The sequence below is a fragment of the Heterodontus francisci genome, chromosome 8 (genome assembly GCF_036365525.1).
Source record: "Heterodontus francisci isolate sHetFra1 chromosome 8, sHetFra1.hap1, whole genome shotgun sequence".
Classification (NCBI taxonomy): domain Eukaryota; kingdom Metazoa; phylum Chordata; class Chondrichthyes; order Heterodontiformes; family Heterodontidae; genus Heterodontus; species Heterodontus francisci.
Window position 1 is genome coordinate 21,429,188 of NC_090378.1, and position 17,679 is coordinate 21,446,866.

The 17,679-nt window shown below is 45.2% G+C and overlaps 1 protein-coding gene across 3 annotated transcripts in view; it reads right to left on the reverse strand.

The window, feature by feature from the left end:
• Positions 1–17,272, reverse strand: part of znf644b (zinc finger protein 644b) — a 186,236-nt gene extending 168,964 nt beyond the window's left edge. For all 3 annotated transcript variants that reach the window (XM_068036756.1, XM_068036757.1, XM_068036755.1), the window contains exon 1: positions 16,936–17,272. The gene's annotated coding sequence lies outside the window, so the exon portion shown is untranslated. The remainder of the gene's footprint in view (positions 1–16,935) is intronic.
• Positions 17,273–17,679: the final 407 nt, after the last annotated feature.

Genomic DNA, 17,679 nt, shown 5'->3' on the forward strand with positions numbered 1-17,679 from the left:
ACTTCTCAATCACATTTCCCCTCAGCCTTCTCTGTTCCAAGGAGAACAACCCCAGCCTATCCAATCTTTTCTCATAGCTGCATTTTTCCAGTCCCGGCAACATACTCGTAAATCTCCACTGTACCCTCTCCAGTGTTCTGAGTACCGATGGAGAGAGGGTTCCTCTGGAGAGTACAGCGAGAGTCATGGCCAGAGCACCAAGGGTGGCTCAGCTGTGCAGGGAGGGAAGAGAAAGGACAAGACAGTAATAGTGATAGGAGATTCTATAGTTAGGGCAACAGATAGGCAGACATGATTCCAGGATGGTATGTTGCCTCCCTGGTGCAAGGGTCATGGATGCTGCAGGGCATTCTGGAGGGCGAGGAGCCAGAGGTCATGGTCCACATAGGTACTAACGATATAGGAAGAAAGAGGGATGAGGTCCTCCAGACGGAGTTTAGAGAGTTAGGAACGAGATTAGCAAGCAGGACCTCAAAAGGTAGTAATCTCCGGATTACTCCCAAGACCACCTGCCAGCGAGTATAGAAATAGGAAAATACACCAGATGAATGCATGGCTGGAGAGATGGTGCAGGAGGGAGGGCTTGAGATTTCTGGGGCATTGGGACCAGTTCTGGGGAAGGTGGGACCTGTACAAGCCGGACAGTCTGCATCTGAGGGTTCCTCCCTATGGGGAGGCAGTGGCGTACTGGTATTGTCACTGGACTAGTAACCCAGATATTGCTCTGGGGATATGGGTTCGAATCCCACCACAGCAGAAGGTGGAATTTGAATTCAATTAATAAATCTGGAATTTAAAGCTAGTCTCATGATGGCCATGAAACCATTGTCAATTGTTCTAAAAACCCATCTGCCACTTGGAAAAGCACAGATTAATCAGGGATAGTCAGCATGGATTTGTGAAGGAAAGGTCATGTCTTACTAACTTGATTAAGTTTTTTGAGGAAGTAACAAAAAGGATTGATATGGGTAGTGCAGTGGATGTGGTCTACATGGATTTTAGTAAGGCATTTAACAAGGTCCCACATGGCAGACTGGTCAGTAAAATAAAAGCCCATGGGATACAGGGGAATGTGGCAGGTTGGATCCAGAATTGGCTAAGGGACTGGAAACAAAGGGTAGTAGTTGACGTATGTTTTTGTGAATGGAAAGCTGTTTCCAGTGGCGTTCCACAGGGGTCAGTGTTGGCTCCCTTGCTGTTTGTGGTATATATTAATGATTTGGACTTAAATGTGGGAGGCATGATTGGGAAATTTGCTGATGACACAAAAATTGGTCATGTGGTTGATAGTGAAGACGACAGCCGTAGACTCCAGAAAGATATCAATGGTTTGCTTGAATGGGCGGAAAAGTGGCAAATGGAATTCAATCCAGAAAAGAATGAGGTAATGCATTTGCGGTGGGCAAATAAAGCGAGGGAATACACAATTAACGGGAGGATATTGAGAGGCATGTCCACAGGTCCCTGAAAGTGGCAGGACAGGTAGATAGAGTGGTGAAGATGGAATATGAATGCTTTCCTTTATTGGCCGAGGTATAAAATACAAAAGCAGGGATGTAATGCTGGAACTGTATAAAATGCTGGTTAGGCCAAAGCTTGAGTATTGTGTACAGTTCTGGTCACACATTACAGAAATGACATAATTGCTCTGGAGAGAGTGCAGAGGAGATTTACAAAAATGTTGCCAGGGCTCGAAAGTTGCAGCTATGAGGAAAGATTGGATAGGCGAGTAACTCACCTCCTGACTCCCCAAAGCCTGTCCACCATCTACAAGGCACAAGTTAGGAGTGTGATGGAATACTCTCCACTTGCCTGGATGGGTGCAGCTCCAACAACACTCAAGAAGCTCGACACCATCCAGGACAAAGCAGCCTGCTTGATTGGCACCCCATCTACAAACATTCACTCCCTCCACCACTGACGCACAGTGGCAGCAGTGTGTACCATCTACAAGATGCACTGCAGCAATGCACCAAGGCTCCTTAGACAGCACCTTCCAAACCCGTGACCTCTACCAACTAGAAGGACAAGGGCAGCAAATACATGGGAACACCACCACCTGCAAGTTCCCCTCCATGTCACACACCATCCTGACTTGGAACTATATCGCCGTTCCTTCACTGTCGCTGGGTCAAAATCCCGGAACTCCCTTCCTAACAGCACTGTGGGTGCACCTACCCCACATGGACTGCAGCGGTTCAAGAAGGCAGCTCACCACCACCTTCTCAAGAGCAATTAGGGATGGGCAATAAATGCTGGCCTGGCCAGCGACGCCCACATCCCGTGAATGAATGAAAAAAAAAAGGATAGGGTTGTTTTCCTTAGAACAGAGAAGGCTGAGGGTGACTTAATTGAGATGTACAAAGTTATGAGAGGCCTAGACAGAAGAGACATGAAGGACCTGTTTACCCTAGCAGAGAGGTCAGTTACTGGGGGCACAGATTTAAGGTGACTGGTAGAAGGATTAGAGGGAACATGAGGAAATACTTTTTCACCAAGAGGGTGGTGGGTGTCTGGAATTCACTGCCAGGAACGGTGGTGGAGGCAGAAACCCTCAATTCTTTTAAAAGGTACCTGGACATGCACCTGAAGTGCTGTAACCGGCAAGGCTATGGACCAGGTGCTGGAAGGTGAGATTATATTGGGTGGCTGGTTTTTCAGCACAGACACAACAGGCTGAATGGCCTCCTTCTGTGCCATAATTTTTCTATGGTTCTGATGCAATTACATCCTTTCTGGTCACCTCATTACAGAACTTCACACAGTACTCATGTTGTGACCTAACCAATGAGTTATACAGTTTCAGCATAACCTCCCTGCTCTTACATTCTATACCTCGTCTAATAAACGAAAGGATTCCATTTGTCTTCTTAACCACCTTATCAATCTATCCTGCTACCTTCAGGGATCTGAGAACATTTACTCCAAGGTCCTTCACTTCCTCTACACCTCTCAGTATTTTCCCATTAATCTTGTATTCCTTTGCCTTGTTTGACCTCCCCAAATGCATCACCTCACACTTCTCCGGGTTGAATTCCATTTCCCACTTTTCTGCCCATCTGACCAGACCATCAATATCTTCCTGCAGCCTACAGCTATCCTCCTCACCATCTACCACAAGGCCAATCCTTGTGTTATCTGCAAACTTCTTGATCATGCCCCCCACATTTACATCCAAATCATTAATATATACCACAACAAGCAGGGACCCAGTACCGAGCCCTGCAGAACACCACTAGAAGCAGCCCTCCTGTCGCAAAAACACCTGTCAACAATTACACTTTGTTTCCTGCCACTGAGCCAATTTTGTATCCATCTTGCTGCATTGCCCTGGATCCCATGGGATTTTTTTTTAAAACCAGTCTGCCGTGTGGGACATTATCAAAAGCCTTGCAAAAATCCATGCAGACCACATTAACTGCACTACCCTCATCTATCTTCCTTGTTACTTCCTCAAAAAATTTGATCAAGTTGGTCAGAAAAGATCGTCCCTTAACAAATCCATGCTGACTATCCTTGATTAATCTGTGCCTTTCTAAGTAACAGTTTATCCTGTCTCTCAGAATAGAATCTAATAATTCGCCCATTACTGACTGGACTGTAATTATTCAGTCTATCCCTCGCTTCCTTTTTAAACAGAGATACAACGTTAGCAATCCTCCAGCAGCACACCTCTATCCAGTGAGGACTGAAAAATGATGGTTAGACCTTCCACAGTTTCCTCTCTTGCTTCTTTTAACAGCCTGGTCTTCTTTTAACTCATCTGGCCCTGGTGATTTATCCACTATGCATTGAAAAAAGTACACCCTTAAAACACAGAATAGTTGACTTCCCAATCAGAGCTGAATGTCACCTTCTTGCCATATCCAAGGTTAAATTTATTTTTTCTGCACTAAGCCTTATTGCTCACCAGTCTTCCTTCTTCACTGAAAGTAATGAAAAGTGTGAGTTGCAGAGAAGTATGGCACACATTCATAAATGTTGTGTTTTAAGTGGTTCTGGCTGAGAACAACAAAATGGTGGCCAAATCATGAGACTAACAACTACATTCAGCCATTTATAATACAAGCCAATGGCACATGGCATTCCTTAAGTAAGTCATTATGTAGTGGTATGTCATTTGACAAGAACATTATAGCATGTAACATGTATTAATCTGCTGCTGAGGTGGACTATTATACAGGACTATCCCTTTTAGACCAGAAAGTCTAATTTACGCATGTAAACAGAATTTAATAACCATAAGAGCACATACAAATTTCTAGCACCAGGTAAGGGAATGCAAAACACAAAATAAATATTTTTTCCTGCTAAAATAGGCTTTTGACATTTCGTAAACCTGACATGCACAATATCCCCCCATACATTAGATACTGAGGAAAGAGAGGTTACCTTTAGTCTCCAGGTTAAAAAAAAGTCACTCAACCCAAGACAATGTTAGAAAAAGTGAGTAATTCCCTTTATGCTGCAGAGTTCCATCAGGCTGTTTGAATTCATAATTCTACACATCAACGGTACTCAAAGCAGCAAGCAACCTCCCTTCGAAATAATGGTAACACGATACTTCCATCGCACTCAGTACGAGCCTTATGACCCACTTTGTGACCGGAAATGGACTATAATTTACACAGAGTGAAGGTAGAATCAGACTGTAACTAGGCATATGCAGCTTAGTTACCCGAGATACACTGGCCTGGATTTGCGATCAGCTGCAAAGCAACAGTCCGCAAACCTGAAAGAAAGCTGCCAACAAAGATCTAGCGCTCTCTGTGGTGTGGATTTCCTCTTTCCCGATATAAGTTGGAATCTGGCGCCAAGTCAAGAGGATCTCCAGGCATCAAGCAACAGTGATGTTATCAAGCAAGGTAAAGAGCCATTTCTCAAAGTATTCTTACAGACAGCAAACCAGGATGTAAAGTGCACCAATCATCATAGAATGCTGCCATTCAGCCTGTCGTGTCCATGCCGGCTTTCTACTAGAGCAAATCAACTATTCCCACTCCCCTGCCTTTGCCCCGTAGCCCTGCAAGCTTTTTCCTTCCGGGTGCTTATCCAATTCCCTTTTGAAAGCCACAATTGAATCTGCCTCCACCACGCTCTCAAGCAGTGCCATTCTAGATCCAAGGCACATGCTGCCTATAAGTTTTTCCCGTATATCGCAGTCGGTTCTTTTAGAATTCACCTTATGTTGGTGTCAGACAGCACAGAAACAGGCCCTTCAGCCCATCATGTCTATGCCGGCCATCAAGCATCTAACTATTCTAATCCTATTTTCCAGCACTTAGCCTGTAGCCTTGTATGCTATGGCGTTTCAAGTGCTCATCTAAATACTTCTTAAATGTTGTGAGGGTTCCTGCCTCTACCACCCCTCCAGGCAGTGCGTTCCAAATTCCAACCACCCTCTGGGTGAAAAAACTTTTCCTCAAATCCCCTCTAAACTTCCTGCCCTCATCTTAAATCTATGTCCCCTGGTTATCGACACCTCCACTAAGAGAAAAAGTTTCTTCCTATCTAACCTATCAATGCCCCTCATAATTTTGTATACCTCAATCATATCTCCCCTCAGCCTTCTCTGCTCTAAGGAAAACAATCCTAGCCTTTTCAGTCTCTTCATAGCTGAAATGCTCCAGCCCAGGCAACATCCTGGTGAATCTCCTCTGCACCCTCTCCAGTGCAATCACATCCTTCCTATAGTGTGGTGCCCAGAACTATACACAGTACTCCAGCTGTGGCCTAACTAGCATTTTGTAAAGCTCCATCATAACGTCGCTGCTCTTATATTCTATGCCTCGGCCAATAAAAGCAAGTATCCCATATGCCTTCCTAACCACCTTATCTACCTATGCTGCTGCCTTCAGTGATCTATGGACAAGTAAACCAAGGCCCCTCTGACCCTCTGTACCTCCTAGGGTGCTACCTTTCTTTTTTCTTTTCTTTTGGGCCTCCTTATCTCAAGAGACAATGGATACGCGCCTGGAGGTGGTCAGTGGTTTGTGAAGCAGCGCCTGGAGTGGCTATAAAGGCCAATTCTAGAGTGACAGGCTTTTCCACAGGTGCTGCAGAGAAATTTGTTTGTCGGGGCTGTTGCACAGTTGGCTCTCCCATTGTGCCTCTGTCTTTTTTCCTGCCAACTACTAAGTCTCTTCGACTCGCCACATTTTAGCCCCGTCTTTATGGCTGCCTGCCCGCTCTGGCGAACGCTGGCAACTGACTCCCACGACTTGTGATCAATGTCACAGGATTTCATGTCGCGTTTGCAGACGTCTTTATAGCGGAGACATGGACGGCCGGTGGGTCTGATACCAGTGGCGAGCTCGCTGTACAATGTGTCTTTGGGGATCCTGCCATCTTCCATGCGGCTCACATGGCCAAGCCATCTCAAGCGCCGCTGACTCAGTAGTGTGTACAAGCTGGGGATGTTGGCCGCCTCGAGGACTTCTGTGTTGGAGATACGGTCCTGCCACCTGATGCCAAGTATTCTCTGGAGGCAGCGAAGATGGAATGAATTGAGACGTCACTCTTGGCTGACATACGTTGTCCAAGCCTCGCTGCCAGAGAGCAAGGTACTGAGGACACAGGCCTGATACACTCGGACTTTTGTGTTCCGTGTCAGTGCGCCATTTTCCCACACTCTCTTGGCCAGTCTGGGCATAGCAGTGGAAGCCTTTCCCATGCGCTTATTGATTTCTGCATCTAGAGACAGGTTACTGGTGATAGTTGAGCCTAGACAGGTGAACTCTTGAACTACTTCCAGAGCGTGGTCGCCAATATTGATGGATGGAGCATTTCTGACATCCTGCCCCATGATGTTTGTTTTCTTGAGGCTGATGGTTAGGCCAAATTCATTGCAGGCAGCCGCAAACCTGTCGATGAGACTCTGCAGGCACTCTTCAGTGTGAGATGTTAAAGCAGCATCGTCAGCAAAGAGGAGTTCCCTAATGAGGACTTTCCGTACTTTGGACTTCGCTCTTAGACGGGCAAGGTTGAACAACCTGCCCCCTGATCTTGTGTGGAGGAAAATTCCTTCTTCAGAGGACTTGAACGCATGTGAAAGCAGCAGGGAGAAGAAAATCCCAAAAAGTGTGGGTGCGAGAACACAGCCCCGTTTCACGCCAATCAGGATAGGAAAGGGCTCTGAGAAGGAGCCACCATGTTGAATTGTGCCTTTCATATCATCATGGAATGAGGTGATGATACTTAGTAGCTTTGGTGGGCATCCAATCTTTTCTAGTAGTCTGAAGAGACCACGTCTGCTGACGAGGTCAAAGGCTTTGGTGAGATCAATGAAAGCAATGTAGAAGGGCATCTGTTGTTCACGGCATTTCTCCTGTATCTGACGAAGGGAGAACAGCATGTCAACGGTCGATCTCTCTGCACGAAAGCCACACTGTGCCTCAGGGTAGACGCGCTCGGCCAGCTTCTGGAGCCTGTTCAGAGCGACTCGAGCAAAGACTTTCCCCACTATGCTGAGCAGGGAGATTCCACGGTAGTTGTTGCAGTCACCACGGTCATCTTTGTTTTTATAGAGGGTGATGATATTGGCATCGCGCATGTCCTGAGGTACTGCTCCCTCGTCCCAGCACAGGCAAAGCAGTTCATGTAGTGCTGAGAGTATAGCAGGCTTGGGGGTATATACCTATTTCAGGGGTAATGCTGTCCTTCCCAGGGGCTTTTCCACTGGCTAGAGAATCAATGGCATCACTGAGTTCTGATTTGGTTTGATTTACCATCCATTGTATATTCCCTTGCCTTGTTAGTCCTCCCAAAACGCATCACCTCACACTTCTCAGGATTAAATTCTATTTTCCACAACTCCACCCATCTTGTCAGCCCATCTATATCATCCTGTAATCTAAGGATTTCCTCCTCACTATTTATGACACCACCAATTTTCGTGTCCTCTGGTTCTCAGCCCTTCTGCCAATGAGAATAGTTTCTATCTGCTCTGTCTAGATGCCTCATCATTTTGAGCACCTCTATCAAATCTCCTCTTAACCTTCTCTTCTCTAAAGAGGACAGCATCAGTTTCTCCAATCTATCCACATACCTGAAGTCCCTCAACCCGGAAATCATTTTTGTAAATCTTTTCTGTGTCCTCTCAAGTCTTCACATCCTTCGTAAAGCATAGTGCTCAGAATTGGATATAATACTCCAGTTGAGGCCGAACCAGTGTTTTATAAAAGGTTCATCATAACTTCCTCGCTTTTGTACTTTATTCCTCTATTTATAAAACCAGGATCCTTTATGCCTTATTAACCCTTTTCGCAATCTGCCCTGCCACCTTCAACAATTTGTACAAATATACTCCCAGGACCCTCTGCTCCTGCAGCCCCTTTAGAATTGTACCCTCTATTATATATTGCTTCTCCTCATTCTTGCTGCCAAAACGTATCACTTCATTCTTCTCTGCATTAAATTTCATCTGTCGTGTGGCCTCCCATTCCAGCAGCCTGTTAACGTCCTCTTGAAGTCTATTGCTATACTCCTCAGTTCACAATACTTCCAAGTTTTGTCATCTGTAAATTTTGGAATTGTGCCCTGCACACCCAAGTCTAGGTCATTAATACAAATCAAGAAAAACAGTGGTCCTACCACCAATCCCTGGGAACAAGCCAAAAGACTTGCAGGTTGATAGGTAAATTGGCCATTATAAATTGTCACTAGTATAGGTAGGTGGTAGGGAAATATAGGGACAGGTGGGGATGTTTGGTAGGAATATGGGATTAGTGTAGGATTAGTATAAATGGGTGGTTGATGTTCGGCACAGACTCGGTGGGCCGAAGGGCCTGTTTCAGTGCTGTATCTCTAATCTAATCTAAAAAAACCCCCACCATAAACCTTCCTCCAGTCCAAACAAGAACCATTCACCACTACTCTCTGTTTCCTGTCCCTCAGCCAACTTTGTATCCATGCTGCCACTGTCCCTTTTATTCCATGAGCTTCAACTCTGCTGACAAACGTATTACGTGCCACCTTAACAACTGCCTTTAGGAAGTCCACGTACACCACATCATCCTCACAAAAAAAACTCAAATCATGTTAGTTCAACACAATTTGCCCTGAGCAAATCCATGCTGGGCTTCCCTCAACTAATTTATTTTCCATTATCCGAGAGTGGCTCGGTAGCACCACTACTGACCGAGCTGGCCGAGTCCTAAAGAACATAGCTTCTAGACTGGATATGCAGCAGGTAGTGAGGGAACCAACAAGAGGGAAAAACATACTTGACTTCATCCTCACCAATCTGCCTGGCACAGATGCATCTGTCCATGACAGTACTGGTAGGAGTGACCACCGCACAGTCCTTGTGGAGACAAAGCCCCGCCTTCACATTGAGGATACCCTCCATCGTTTTGTGTGGCACCACCACCGTGCTAAATGGAATAGATTTCGAACAGATCTAGCAATGCAAAACTGGGCATTTACGAGGCGCTGTGGGCCATCAGCAGCAGCAGAATTGTATTCAACCACAATCTGTAACCTCATGGCCTGGCATAGCCCCCACTCTACCATTACTATCAAGCCAGGAGACCAACCCTGGTTCAATGAAGAGTGCAGGAGGGCATGCCAGGACCAGCACCAGGCATACCTCAAAATGAGGTGTCAACCGAGTGACGCTACAACACAGGACGACTTGCGTAACTGCACATGCAGCATGCGATCCCATAACCAACAGATCAGATCTAAGCACTGCAGTGCTGCCACATCCAGCCGTGAATGGTGGTGGACAATTAAACAACTAACTGGAGGAGGTGGCTCCACAAATATCCCCATCCTCAATGATGGGGGAGCCCAGCATATCAGCGCAAAAGATAAGGCTGAAGCATTTGCAACAATCTTCAGCCAGAAGTACCAAGCGGATGATCCATCTCGGTCTCCTCCTGAGGTCCCCTACAACACAGATGGCAGACTTCAGCCAACTCGATTCACTCCACGTGATATCAAGAAACAACTGAAGACACTGGATACTGCAAAGGCTATTGGCCCTGACAATATTCCGGCAATAGTACTGAAGACCTGTGCTCCAGAACTTGCCGCACCCCTAGCTAAGCTGTTCCAGTACAGCTCCAACACTGGCATCTATCCGGCAATGTGGAAAATTGCCCAGGTATGTCCTGTACACAAAAAGCAGGACAAATCCAACCCGGTCAATTACTGCCTCATCAGTCTAGTGATGGAAAGGGTCATCAACGGTGCCATCAAGCAGCACCTGCGTAGCAATAACCTGCTCAGTGATCCTCAGTTTGGGTTCTGCCATGGCCACTCAGCTCCTGACCTCATCACAGCCTTGGTTCGAACATGGACAAAAGAGCTGAACTCCAGAGGTGAGAGTGACTGCCCTTGACATCAAGGCAGTATTTGACCGAGTATGGCATCAAGGAGCCCTAGCAAAACTGAAGTCAATGGGAATCAGGGGGAAAACTCTCCGCTGGTTGGAGTCATAGCTAGTGCAAAGGAAGATGGTTGTGGTTGTTGGAGGCCAATCATCTCAGCTCCAGGACATCATTGCAGGAGTTCCTCAGGGTAGTGTCCTAGGCCCAACCATCTTCAGCTGTTTCATCAATGACCTTCCTTCAATCATGCCAGAAGTGGGGATGTCCACTGATGATTGCACAATGTTCAGCATCATTCGTGACTTCTCAGATACTGAAGCAGTCTGAACAGAAATGCAGCAAGAACTGGACAATATCCAGGCTTGGGCTGATAAGTGGCAAGTAACATTCGCGCCACACAAATGCCGGGCAATGACCAGCTCCAACAAGAGAGAATCTAACCATCTCTCCTAGACATTTAATGGCATTACCATCGCTGAATCCCCCACTATCAACACCCTAGGGGCTACCATTGACCAGAAACTGAACTGGAGTAGCCATATAAATACCATGGCAACAAGAGCAGGTCAGAGGCTTGGAATCCTGCAGCGAGTAACTCACCTCCTGACTCCCCAAAGCCTGTCTACCATCTACAAGGCACAAGTCAGGAGTGTGATGGAATACTCTCCACTTGCCTGGATGGGTGCACCTCCAACAACACTCAAGAAACTCAACACCATTCAGGACAAAGCAGCCCGCTTCATTGGGACACCATGCACAAACATTCGCCCCCTGCACCACCAACGCACAGTGGCAGCAGTGTGTACCATCTACAAGATGCACTGCAGCAATGCACTAAGGCTCCTTAGACAGCACCTTCCAAACCTGCGACTTGTACCAACTAGAAGGACAAGGGCAGCAGATGCATGGGAACACCACCATCTGCAAGTTCCCCTTCAAGTCACACACCATCCTGACTTGGAATTATATCGCCGTTCCTTCACTGTCGTTGGGTCAAAATCCCGGAACTCCCTTTCTAACAGCACTGTGGGTGTACCTGTAGCACATGGACTGCAGCAATTCAAGAAGGCAGCTCACCACCACCTTCTCAAGGGCAATTAGGGATGGGCAATAAATGTTGGCCTAGCCAGTGACGCCCACATCCCATGAATGAATAAAAAAAAACTTTTTAATAGCACCTTCCAGAGAGCAAAATAAATAGTTGGGACATACACGTGGGATTAAGATAGAAGCTGAAATAAACAAACTTTTAAAATAATTATTTTAAAAATGTGGAATTATCATAATGGAGAAATTTGAATACCACAAAATAAAATTAGTTTTTCAGGGCCAGAGAAATTTTTCAGTAGTAATTCTGAAGTTAGTACCATTAAAAGCCCAGTTACACCTCATTCAAGGTTTATCTTTTTTTACAGCAAGACTAAGCGTGTAAAAAGGACAAGCTCGTCAGTTCAGTGATTTCTAATTGATTGCTGTCTGCGGGAGCTTCAATAACGTACCCTACTGAGAAGTGCAGAATCACTGACAGCAACTTCTAGATTTTCGCCTTTAACTGCATATGCGCAGACTCCAAAAGTTGCTTTCAGTTTTGGTGGAGTAATGACAGCAAACACAAACACTTTCCCCATCAAAATTACCAAAGCAAATCAGGGCTATTTAAAAAAAATCAATCCCACAGGCAAAATAACTGTTTTAAACACATTCCTACACATGACCCCACAGTGTAAACATAGGCCAAATGACTTGTTTCTATGCTATAATATTCTTTGACATGCATTGAAGTGGGAATTCAGTGTTTAAGGAAGCATACATGTGTGTGTGCAGTTTCCAACATGATTTTCTTTAAATAGATTGTTATGATCCTGTAGTTTTTTTTTCTGGGAAGGAAGCAGTGTGCCTTTAAAGCTGGAAAAGGAGCAGTACTGCTTTAAAGCAACAAGCTCCAAAGACTGAGTCAAAGAATGCATTCTTGTTGCCCAGGGATACAGCCACTCAGAGACTGAGGATTGAGAGATATTGTTGCCAAATGACGTTTGAAACTAGTTGAAAAATTGGCTTTTGAGACACAGTTAACAGACAGACAGCTGGACCAGCATATACTGAAGGAAATGAGGGTTCTCTCTCAGTTTATTTAAACCCTATTTATTATACTCCCATAGTTCTGATGTCAAGCCAGATTAATTTCTGAAAAGAAAATAACCAATTCCTTTAACTACTGAACTGTAATTGTTGAAATTCATCACTGGAAAAGAAGAGCATCAATTCAATTGCTGAATTAGACTACAGACTACTGTTGATGAACCTTTTTTTTCCCCCCCAAGGGACAGCTGTGAGGACTTCCGACCATTCCACATTGGAAGATTTCACTTCAGCAGGAGTGCAAATCTGCAAGGACACTATTTTTTCTATGTTAAATGTTGTTTATATCTTAGTAGTGTTTAAGAATTTAGTTTTTCAATTTGAACAATTAATTTGTTGATCTAAAAACACCTAGTTTGGTTAGCCTCATTCAGGGGTTAATAGATGGTACAATTTGGCTGGATCTTTCTTTAATTTGGAAAGTTTAAAATATGTTAGGTGATCTGTGGAGGGACGGGACTGAATCAACGGTGCGCTTCTCCCACCACAATCAGAATCATATATTTTGATTGGGGGCTTTGACTCGGTCATAACAAGATCTAATGAAAGAAGGCAATTTATGAAGTTTAATTATGCAATTTTATGCAAAAGGTTGTATTCACAGATCCAGCTTAACAGACTTCCCAATTTCTGATTAGGAAGTTACTGGACAGAATGGTTCTATACTACTTACAATAGCGTTCCACTACAGTGTAATGTTGCAAATCTTTACAGGTCCTTGCACTTTGATAGATATGTAATTGCAAGCCCTTGTACCACTTTTAGTTGACTAATTTGGGTATTCCTTATTTCTGTAACTTTGCTAGCCTATATTTATGAAGCAAATCAGGTAAGTTTCATTAGACAGCGGTGATAATTGTGTATTATTCAGACACCCAGCTAGTTTTCTGCTTGACTGAAAATAATCCATCTTGCAACTTTTAATTGACAAGATTAGAAGAACTTTTTAAACTGTCAAATAAAACAGCTACAAAATTGCATGCTAAGGAAGCGTGCAAAGTGGAATGCAAGGGACTGCTTATGCAAACTAAGCAATCACATTTGAAACCAATCATCATTGGGGATTTTAAATAAGTATTTACCCTACTCCCTGGCCATAGGCAGCTAACAAATATTTCAAATATGGTGAATGTAATTATTGTGATCAATTACAAACAGGGCGACATACAGACCAAGCTGAGCATTCTGTATGCTACAAACCTCCCACCACATCCCTTATTAGCTTCCCCTCACCCCACAAGAATAATCCTGCACTATTAAATGAAATTCAAGAAGTGGATCCGACCAGACAAAGCACAAAAAATGAAACATCGAAAGCCAAGCACCGTACAGATCCAAAAGACCGGTAGAACTTGTTCCACAATACTCTGTAGAACGACCAACAATTCTCCCTCAACCATCACCAGACAGATTAACCAGTCATTCATTCACAGTTTGTGGGACTTGCTGTGTACAAATTGGACGCTGCATTTGGCTACACAATAGTTACTGTAACTCAAAAGTAATCCATTGGTTGTAAACAGACGTCCAATCTCTCTACACCTCCATCCCCCACCAGGACAGTCTGAGGGCTCTCCGCTTCTTCCTTGAACAGAGGCCCAACCAGTCCCCATCCATCACCACCTTCCTCCGGCTGGCTGAACTTGTTCTCACATTGAACAACTTCTCCTTCAACTCCATTCACATTTTTCAAATCATAGGTGTTGCTATGGGTACCCGCATGGGTCCCAGTTATGCCTGTCTTTTTGTGGGAAATGTCAAACATACCTGTTTCAGTCCTACTCAGGCCCCCATCCCCCAAGTCTTTTTCCAGTACATTGATGACTGTATCAGTGCCGTTTCCTGCTCTCGTCCCAAACTGGAAAATTTCTTAACCTTTGCTTCCAATTTCCACCCTTCTCTCACTTTTACATGGTCCATCTCTGACACTTCCCTTCCCTAACTTCTCTGTCTCCATCTCTGGGAATAGACTGTCCACTAATAGTCATTATAAGCCCACCGACTTCCACAGCTACCTCGAATACACTTCCTCACACCCTGCTTCCTGTAAGGACTCCATTCCATTCTACCAATTTCACCGTCTCCAACACATCTGTTCTGATGATGCAATCTTCCATAACAGTGCTTCTGAGATGTTTTCCTTAACTGAGGATTCACCCCCACTGTGGTTGACAAGGCCCTCAACCGTGTCCAACCCATTTCCCACACTTCTGCTCTCACCCCTTCCCCTCCCTCCCAGAACCGCAACAGGGTTCCCCTTGTCCTCACTTTCCACCCCACCAACCTACACATCCGAAGGATCATCCTCCGCCACCACCAAATGCATCTTCCCTTCCCCTCCCCTGTCAGCATACTGAAGGGATTGTTCCTTCCGCGACACCCGGGTCCACTCCTCCACTACCCAGACACCTTGTCCCCTTCCCACGGCACTTTCCCATGCAATCGCAGGAGGTCCAATAGCTGCCCTTTTACCTCCTCTCTCCTCACCGCCCAAGGCCTCAAACACTTCTTTCAGGTGAAGCAGTGATTTACTTGTACTTCTTTCAATTTAGTATACTGCATTTGCTGCTCACAATGTGGTCACCTCTATATTGGGGAGGCTAAACGTAGATTGGGTGACTGCTATGTGGTACTCCCCACTTAGTCCGAAAGCATAACCCCAAGCTTCCGGTTGCTTGCCACTTCAATACACACCTGTGCACTCATGCCCACATTTCTGTCTTTGGCCTGCTGCAGTGTTCCAGTGAACATCAATACCAGCTCGAGGAACAGCACCTCATTGTGCACTCTACAGCCTTCAGGACTGAACAGAGTTCAATCATTTCAGAGCATGGCTGGCCCTTTTTTATTTTTTTTTTAACCATGTGCCTGCCTTCAACTGGGTTTTTCCATGTCTGTGCTTTCGGCTAGGGCTGTTCATTATTCTGTCATTAACACTCTCTCTGCATTAATGCTTTGCCTTTCACGACACCATCAGTACATTCTCTTTGACCTTGCCCCATGACCTCCATGTCAGTTCATCTCTCCGGCCCTCTGTCCTATCATACACCTTCGCTTTTGTTCTCTTTCCCCCATATCCCTGCTTTACTTGCTTAAAACCTATTACAATTCTAACATTTGCCAGTTCTGATGAGAGGTCACAGACCTGAACGTTAACTCTGCTTCTCTCTCCACAGATGCTGCCAGACCTGCTGAGTAATTCCAGCACTTTGTTTTTATTTCAGATTTCCAGCATCTGCAGTATTTTGCTTTTATTTTAGAGAAATGCAAGTTTGCTCTCTATTACTAAACTGTTTCCAATTGTTGAGATCACATTTGAAACTATACTAACAAGCAGGCATTCTAGACCAAACATGCAGAAAGAACGGCATGCATTACCCATTTTCAGTAACCAAGAAAGACAAGATAGCATCACACATTTCTAATCTAATACATTACAATCACAATTAAAACTTGAAAACTACATTATTATGCATCCATTCTCATGCAATATGTTAATAATACCAGTTGTGAACTCTTTAGCACCCTGCATTTCAAGGGCTCAATTATAAATTTTAGTTTATTAAGCAAATCCAAAAGTAAATAGCATGATCACAAAATTTACAGTTGGTTAGAAATTTTATGTAAGGACTTAAAAATATAAAATATGGCACTATACTTCATATCCTCCAGATGTAATTTAGTTTCAGTTCCACTGAACAGCCACTACCTTATGATGTTTTTTTAAAAAAAATGCAATTGTCTTGCATACAAAAATCCAAAGGTTAATGTTATTGTATATCATTGGCCTTGGTTCTAATTTTTGGTGACATAAACCATGGACGATCATCATGAAGATTAAATTTTAGGGCAAATTTCCAAGACCAGCAATCCAAGTTGGGGAGCATGGAGAAGGATAGCCAGAGAGCTCTGAAGTACAGTACAGTCCCTTTCAATTCCTACAACATACTCCTGACATGCTTCCCCCATTTTGCCCAGAATCAATGCCAGTGTTCTCACAGAATACATTTCAGTGTGTGTGGTGTCTGTGTGTGTATAGAGTTGCAGAACCTACTCAAAAATAAATAATTGCACAAAGCTCAAAACATTTTTAAATTGGAAAGAAAAGCACTAACCCAACTTTTGTTGTTGTTGTTGGGGTGGTGGGAAATAGAATGATAAAGCCCAAGTTTGGGGGGGGGGGGGGGGGGGAAGAGGCAAGAATTGGTCCGAGATGTCATGTTGCGTGGCAAGGAAGACATGGAAGCAGTGTGCCCCATCCCGCCTGAATTGCCTGAGCGTGAACATGTCACGCTGTCGAGCTGGCTGGGTCCAAACCACAACCCAACAGCCAAGGAACTGGGGGGGGGGGAGGGAATGGATGGTAGGCAAAATAAACCCCCCAGCCGAAACCCCCACCCACCCCGTCCATCATCTTCCTCCTCGGTGAGCTTATTGCGACAGGAAGGAAAACGCAACGTACCTTTGGCACCAAGGGAGTGCGCGGAGCGGCGGCGGGTTTATTGTCAGCGCTCGTCCTCCATCCATCCCAGCACCGCCGCCATTTTGCTCGCTATTGTGCCGGAGATGGTGAAGGCGGGAGGAGGGGAGGAGAGGGGCGGCAGGGCACCGGTGGCTGGGCGACTGGGTGCCCGGGGGCCGTCCTCTCCAGCGCAGGGGATCGCCTCTCGGTCGGGTTCCTGTCAGAAATGCGGGCAGGGTGGCTCGGCGGGCAGCCAGAAGGCGGAATCCTTTGTCCCCACGAACGGCGTGCTCCCCTCTGCTGGCGCCAGTGGAAGCGCCTTCCCCCCGCAGACGCCTCTTTCGGTTTAAAGTGGCAGCTGGGCTTCAGGGAGCATGGAAATGGTGGCGGCTTCCTGGCCAGGTGAGAGGAGGATCATTGCTTTTTACTCACCCTCACACACACACACAGCAAACAAAAACTACTTCTTTCGGGCAGCATTGGACCTCTGCCCAAAGAAAATTTGAATAAACTTAACCAAATCAGCAGGCAGGTGTCAAATGGAAGGAAACTCGACGCTAGTTTCACACTGCGAGAAAAATAATAATTGATGGCCAATTGGGCCAGCTCCCCATGGGACGTTGGGGAAACAGGCCTTCAGAAGAGACCAAATAAAATTGCAGTTTATATGTTGAGAAAAAATAAACATCCAGATCAGGAAAGCTCACACTATTTTGAAAATAAAATCCATCGTAACATCATTAC